We start from the raw sequence: 6,557 nt of genomic DNA, 5'->3' as shown, positions 1-6,557 counted from the left end.
GTAATATACGGAAACGTGCGGATTGTTCCCGATTGGTGTGCTATTACTTTGCGGAACGTTTCGCCGAATGGTTCACGAAATATTGGCGTTTTTGTGGTGAAATTGGTCCCATAGGAATGAATGGCGGAATGTTCAAAACTAGAGTGGGAGCTGACAAAAGCTAGAGTGTGAGCTGAAAAATCAGGACATGATTTCTAAACTGCCATCACTCCCTCATTTTCAAGCCCACCTACACAAATTGTATATCAAAACGCTCAGCTATCCCTGCTGCCACTAAAAATGTCCACGGCTAAGTCATAGTCCTGATAGTTTTCACAATATGACCATTTGTTTGCAACTCACGCCGCCCATTGACCTTTTCACAGTTACTCCAGCCACTCCAACCACACAACAGTTACTCAAGCCACTCCACCCAGTTACTCCGCCCACTCCAGTTGTAGACTACTGGTGGAGGCAAGAACACTTCACACAATTTCCCCAGAAATTGTAGCTTTTCTAGTTTAATGTTAAACTTGCTGTTATACTGTTTTGTGATCAGGTTTAATAATTTGTAACAGAATCTAATATGTAGGTGAGTGCTGGTGATATCTGGTGGAGCAGCTAGCACACACGGTGAAGGTAAAAATCCCCTACAATAGTATATGTAAGAAAGTGCAGCGCTGCACTTTCTTACATTGGTTTAATACTTTATTTCCTTGAACGGTTCCCCCTTTGGTTTTTTGAGGACCAAAGACTTCAGGTGGGGGGAGTGTGTAGCCCCAGTCAGAGGCACACTCTGGCCTACAGCTACACAGTCCAGGCTGTCTCTGTCTCACAAATGCTGCAGCCTCTCATACTGCAGCTGTTTTTCCTCCCCTTGCCTGCCAGTGAACACTGACCATTTTCTAGGGCTGTGTGCAGCCACAGAGAGAGCAGAGGAAAGCCCCACTGACCTACTGGGAAAACAAAAGAAGCCATAATGCTGTTCCTGTGCAGCCTGGGAAAGGGCCAAGCCTGCTGGGAGGAGCAAGGACTTGTTTGAGATGTAGTCAACAGAGAGACTGTACCTGGTCCTACAACGTGCTTTGGAGCTACATATCCCAGGATTACCAGAGGTCTGCAGAGAAGGAAAATGAAGGACTGTTCTTGGGATTGAGGCAGTCATTGGGAGGACACTGTAGAGCACACAATGTGCAGCAGGCTGCTGACAGGATGATTTGCTGCAGTACCAGAGATGCAGAATCAATTACATCTTCAGATTTTTGGCAACGCCCCTGACAATTCTGGTGTAGCCACCTGGTCGACGGGAGGACATCATAGCAGCTGGCATTGCTGGGCCACAGCAAGATTCGTCATCCTGTCAGTGAGAGGCTGCTGGCCGTCCATTCTGCACATTATCTAATGGAACAGTATTGGCGCTTGGGACACCATGTAAGAACTTACACCTGGGTTTGTGGGACTCACATTTTAGCACTCCAACACCAGATTTGGGCCCCAGCACATTGGCCAGTGGATGAGAGTTTGCCAGAGACTGTTGGACCACTATTTTTGGATTGCCCCATAGTCAAGACTTGGTGTACAAATTAGGGTTAAAGTCATTGTTCTGTTTGGTATTTACTAAGTCACACATTGCTTTGTAAGTTTTTCTGTATACTTGTAAGGCTCCATGTACACTGTAGCTGATAAACTCACGTTTACAAGCTATTCTGATTTTTTTTTCAGCAGCCCCTGAACTCTCCCTAATATTTTCCTATGTGTCCATGTACACATAGTCATTTACAGTCGTTTACAGGCAGTTGAGTTTACATTCGTTTTTTTTAACGCACCAAACTTGCGTTCAGGAGTAGATTTTATCAGCGTTTCAAATGCCAAATGCTTTTAAACGTGTGTGAACACGGCTAAACATGGCTAACTGCGTTTATAAGCATTTTTTTTTAACTCTTCCATTTCCAGATGCTGTCCAGAGCCTTTTTTCATCATAAAAAATGCATTCAAAGCGTTTTCCCGGTACTCAAATGGACCTGGTACATCATACTTTGAGGTTTCGCATGAAAGAAAATATGTTAGACACTGCTGCAATAATTTCTGCACAAAAATGAGCTGGAACACATCCAAACACCAAAAAAAAAAGACAGCTAATCTCAACAAATACTGCTCTCTCTGCTTCTGCTCTCTCTATTTCTCTCAGTGCATTCTGGGCATTTTGGAAGGTTTCCTGAGGTTATCTTTAAAAAACATTTCTAAACGCAAACACTCATAAACACAGTATGCAAACGCGGCTAAACAGACGTTTTTTAACCTATGTTTTCCAGCAGTCAGTTTCCATTATTCAGAAGTGTTTTCCAAGCGTCCTGTGTACATGGAGCCTTAAAGTGTTTATTGCTGCTTTTCCTTCCTTTGGGTATTGTTTTACAGTATGTAAAATACATATTTTCTCCTCAGCCTTGATGTGTCTGAGGCTGAGGCATTGCCAGGAAGGTTGTTGACATTCAAAATCAGAAGACACAAACATCAGCAACTCCTTCAGGGGTAAGCGCTACACAAATGCCAATTTTATTGGAACATCTCCTGATACATTTCCTGACTGCATTACATCCTGGTTTTGGTTTACAGCATTACAAGTTTGAAACAATGAGTATCTTAATTTATTTGTGTTGGATTTTTTTTTTACCTTAAAGCAGTCTCATCATAATTCATAATGCTAGGCAATAGTTGGAGAGAAAGAAACTGTCCCTAAGCCTGTAAATGTACTGGCACTTTTGTTTCTTCCATATCCTTTCTGCATAGCTGCATCCTTGGCTGTTTAGCGAGATGTTGCTCTGTCACTGGCTTCAAAACTGTTGAATCTCTACCGCTAGTAATGAGAAGAACATCTTTCTATCTCAGCTACAGAAGGTGCGATTCAACAGAGGAAAACAGACAACCTCTCAGCAATCCTGCCTCTGGCAATTTCAACAAACTGCCCACGGCAGAATCGCTCTTGCCAGAGTCACTTGTCTTACATCAGCCTATTTCTTTACATTTAGATGTACAGTATATGTTACACTATTGCAATCCTGTAAATCTAAATTCTTTTCAGGTGGCCTGCTGTCTCCATTTGTATCTAGGTTAGGTGTAATTTAGTGAAGGTGAGGTAAGTATATGGGCTCCCTGATTTCCCTCCATGGGCAAAGTACAGATTGACTATAAAGTAAAACGAATTACTTTTTTTCCTTGGGGATAGAGTAAGGGAGGGTTACAGTCGCATCCAGTTTTGTTTTTTGTTTTTTTCCCCCTATGTGTCCCATTGGGGAGATTTCCCATCATTTCCTGTTCTATAGCCAAAAGTAAGAGGAAATCCCTCCAAAGTGAAGGAATCCTTTGTTGTCACCAGAACTAGTGTACCCGTTGTACAATTTTTCCTCTATTATTACTGTGCTGGTGATAAATCAAAATTTGGAATTTTCTCTCACTTTCCCTGATAATGGTAAACAGGACAAATAATAGGATGAATCCCGCTAACTAGAGCACAGACAGCAAAAAAAAAAAAATACAAATAGTTGTTCTAGTCCCTCTGCACTCTGTGCAAACCTCAAAAACATTTTTTTTAAGTAAAAAATGTTATGCCTTTACAGTTGCTTTAAACTTCTGATAAAATCTGAAAACTTGTTTTTTGCAGAAAATTGATTTTTAGACTTCACACTGCTGCCATCTACTGGTTTCTGTAAGACCAATCATTTTTAAGGAACAGAAGGTTACTTCTGACACACCTGATTCCCTTACATATTGGGGGTTATTTACTAAAACTGGAGCGTGCAAAATCTGGTGCAACTCAGCATAGAAACCAATCCGCTTTCAGGTTTCATTGCCAAAGCTTAATGGCTACCATGCACAGCTGCACCAGATTTTGAGTTCTCCAGTTTTAGTAAATTCCCCCCATTGTGTTTTGCATAGGTTGTAAAACACTGCAAAATCCTGTATAATCCTGTATAATATTTATAATAATATTAATATATGTACCCAAATGCAGAAATAATGAGATGCTAAATGTCCAAATGGGAGTGCCATCTTTTCAAGTATAGGTATAGCCAAATTGTGATAAAAGTGGAAGGAGCTTAAAGAGGTCTGGCTAAATAAAATCTGAGCCTACTCTGCTCTAGGTCCATGGTGCATAATACACAATGCAAAGGTCAGCAATGGAAAACAAGCAGAAATGTAAGTAAAGCACAGAGTGCCTACCAAAGCAAACATTTCTCGCTCTTCCCAGTGTAACCACCCACCCTCCACAAAAAAACACCTGCAGGAAAAACTCCATGGGGTGGTCTCCTGCCTAGTGTGGTCAGATTTTAATAGGAAAGCAGAGGGAATGGCAGGAACACCAGGGATTCCACACAAAAAAAATACAAAGGAAACAATACAAAGAGAACAGGATACTATTTTTATACAAGTACATAGTACAGCAGCCACATATCAGGAATATGAAATGTTGGGTTTACATATTCTTTAAGCCCAACGTACAATACATTGCCACTGGTCACTTAGTAAATGCAGCTTTACTCGACATGTTTCGCATGAAATGCTTCCCAAGGAGTAGAGTGCTAGAAACATAAATAATAATGTCACAATACAATCATGAGTACAAATAAGGCAACCGATCATCACCGTGAAACACATATGGATAAAAGAAAATCGTTCCAACTCATATGACAAAGATCTATTATTGTTTGAAGCTTAAGTCCTGGAACTGAGACTCCAGGTATCAGTATATACCCTAAAAGGCTTCTGAGGAGGCATAAACAGCTCATAAAAAGCGTACTATACCAACACACCCTGTATATGCTATCTAAAAACAAAACGAAAAGTAGGTAATTGAGAATCCAAAATTAGATGTCACTGGCATTGCAGGGAAAGAGAGCTGCTGTTCCCTTAACATCCAAAAAGGAAAAAAGGTTGCGACCTAAGAAAATGACTATCATAACAAAAAATGATGCAAAAGTAATTAGGTAATCACTAAAACAGCATGTCCCCATCAAAATAAATGCTCTCAGTACCTCATGTTAGTACTGTGGGTATACATTTTTTAAGTGGAACTTATAATAAATGAATTGCAATTATAATTCTGGCTCTAGGTACTGCCCCTTAAGAGTCAGATGTGTTATTCAACCCCTTGGCGCTGGTGCCTCCTGGCCCTTTAAGGGTTCCAGAAGCTGGGATGCGGGGTGGGGTTTTAGGGTCATGTGACCACTGTGACAGCGAAGGAGGAGATCGGGACCTTTCTGTGAGTACAGAACATGTGTGCTGGGGCGTGCAGGGCACGCGCTATCAGCACATATGTGTTTTTTTAAAAGGACGCAAATGTGCGGCTGCTGGGCACCTAGGCCCAGACGCCGGGAGGCCGCACATTTGCATTTGACGCCATGAGGTTAACATTCAAATGGTACCATTACAGGTAGAAGTCCACTTCTTGTTATATTACAAAGCAGTTTGGTAGGATGTTAAGTATCAAAGCCTAATATGATGCATATTCTATTTGTTCTCAAGGGGCAGTGCCCCACACAGATGGGTTGGGGACCAGTATTATACTAGTCCTTATGGCAGTCTTTCTCAACCTTTTCAGCAAAGAGGAACTCTTGAACTCTTAGGGTGTCAGGGAAAACTGGCTAAAAACTGCTATATCTACAACTCTTGGCACATTCGCGTGATGATCAGTGGGAAGAATGCTCCTTACACTTGTGGTCATTGGGAATTAATGGTGTCAGTGGGAACTTATCTGAGAGGCAGAATTTGCTCATTGCTCAAGGAAGCCCTAGCAACTTCTGGAGGAACCCTAGGGTTCCATGGATCCCTGGTTGAGAAACCCTGCCCTATTGTGTGAAATCCATGTGGTAACATGCTGCCACTATTATTGATACAACTTTGGTATGTGTTAACATATTACTCTTTTTAACCAGTTGCTGCCCGGCCTATAGCCAGATGGCGGCCGAGCAAAGAGCTCGTCCCTCCGGGTGGACACCATACGGCATCCTTCCAGGCATGCGCATTATGCCTGCCGCAGGGCCGCACAGCGGCTCGATCTGTCACCGGCCGTGTACCTCAGACACGGCAGATGACAAATCTGTGTACCGGCCCCGTTGCCAGTACAATGTGACCTGCTGTGACCAATCACAGCAGGTCACATGACAGTTGTATACAATGGATGGCTTCCTTTCATGCCATCCATTGTATACAAGTGTGTCTAGCTGTGAATGGTCACAGTGATCACATGCACAAGCTGGGCCAATCACAGCCCAGCTGTGTCATGCGATTAGCTGTGGCCAAAAAGCACAAAAAAAAAAACCCTGAATGAATCGATAAATGCTTGCTTATAGCAAAGAAATTCTTTGCTATAAGCAAATTGTGTGAAAAAAAAAATACTGATCACTTCCCCAAAGTAGTACAATGTTACTATGGTAACATTATACTACTTTGGTCATAGTGAACTATGAAAAAAAAGTCTTAAAAAAAGAGAAAAAAATTTTATAAAAAAAAAATGATGATTTTTTTTTTTTCGTACTGTCACCAGTCAGTGCCCCTGACCACCGCCATTCCAGTTATATGAT

Source organism: Staurois parvus, unplaced genomic scaffold, assembly GCF_062004578.1.
Source record: "Staurois parvus isolate SC_StPar_1 unplaced genomic scaffold, SC_StPar_1.0 ptg000818l, whole genome shotgun sequence".
Taxonomy (NCBI): Eukaryota; Metazoa; Chordata; class Amphibia; order Anura; family Ranidae; genus Staurois; species Staurois parvus.
This window is presented reverse-complemented; position numbering follows the sequence as displayed.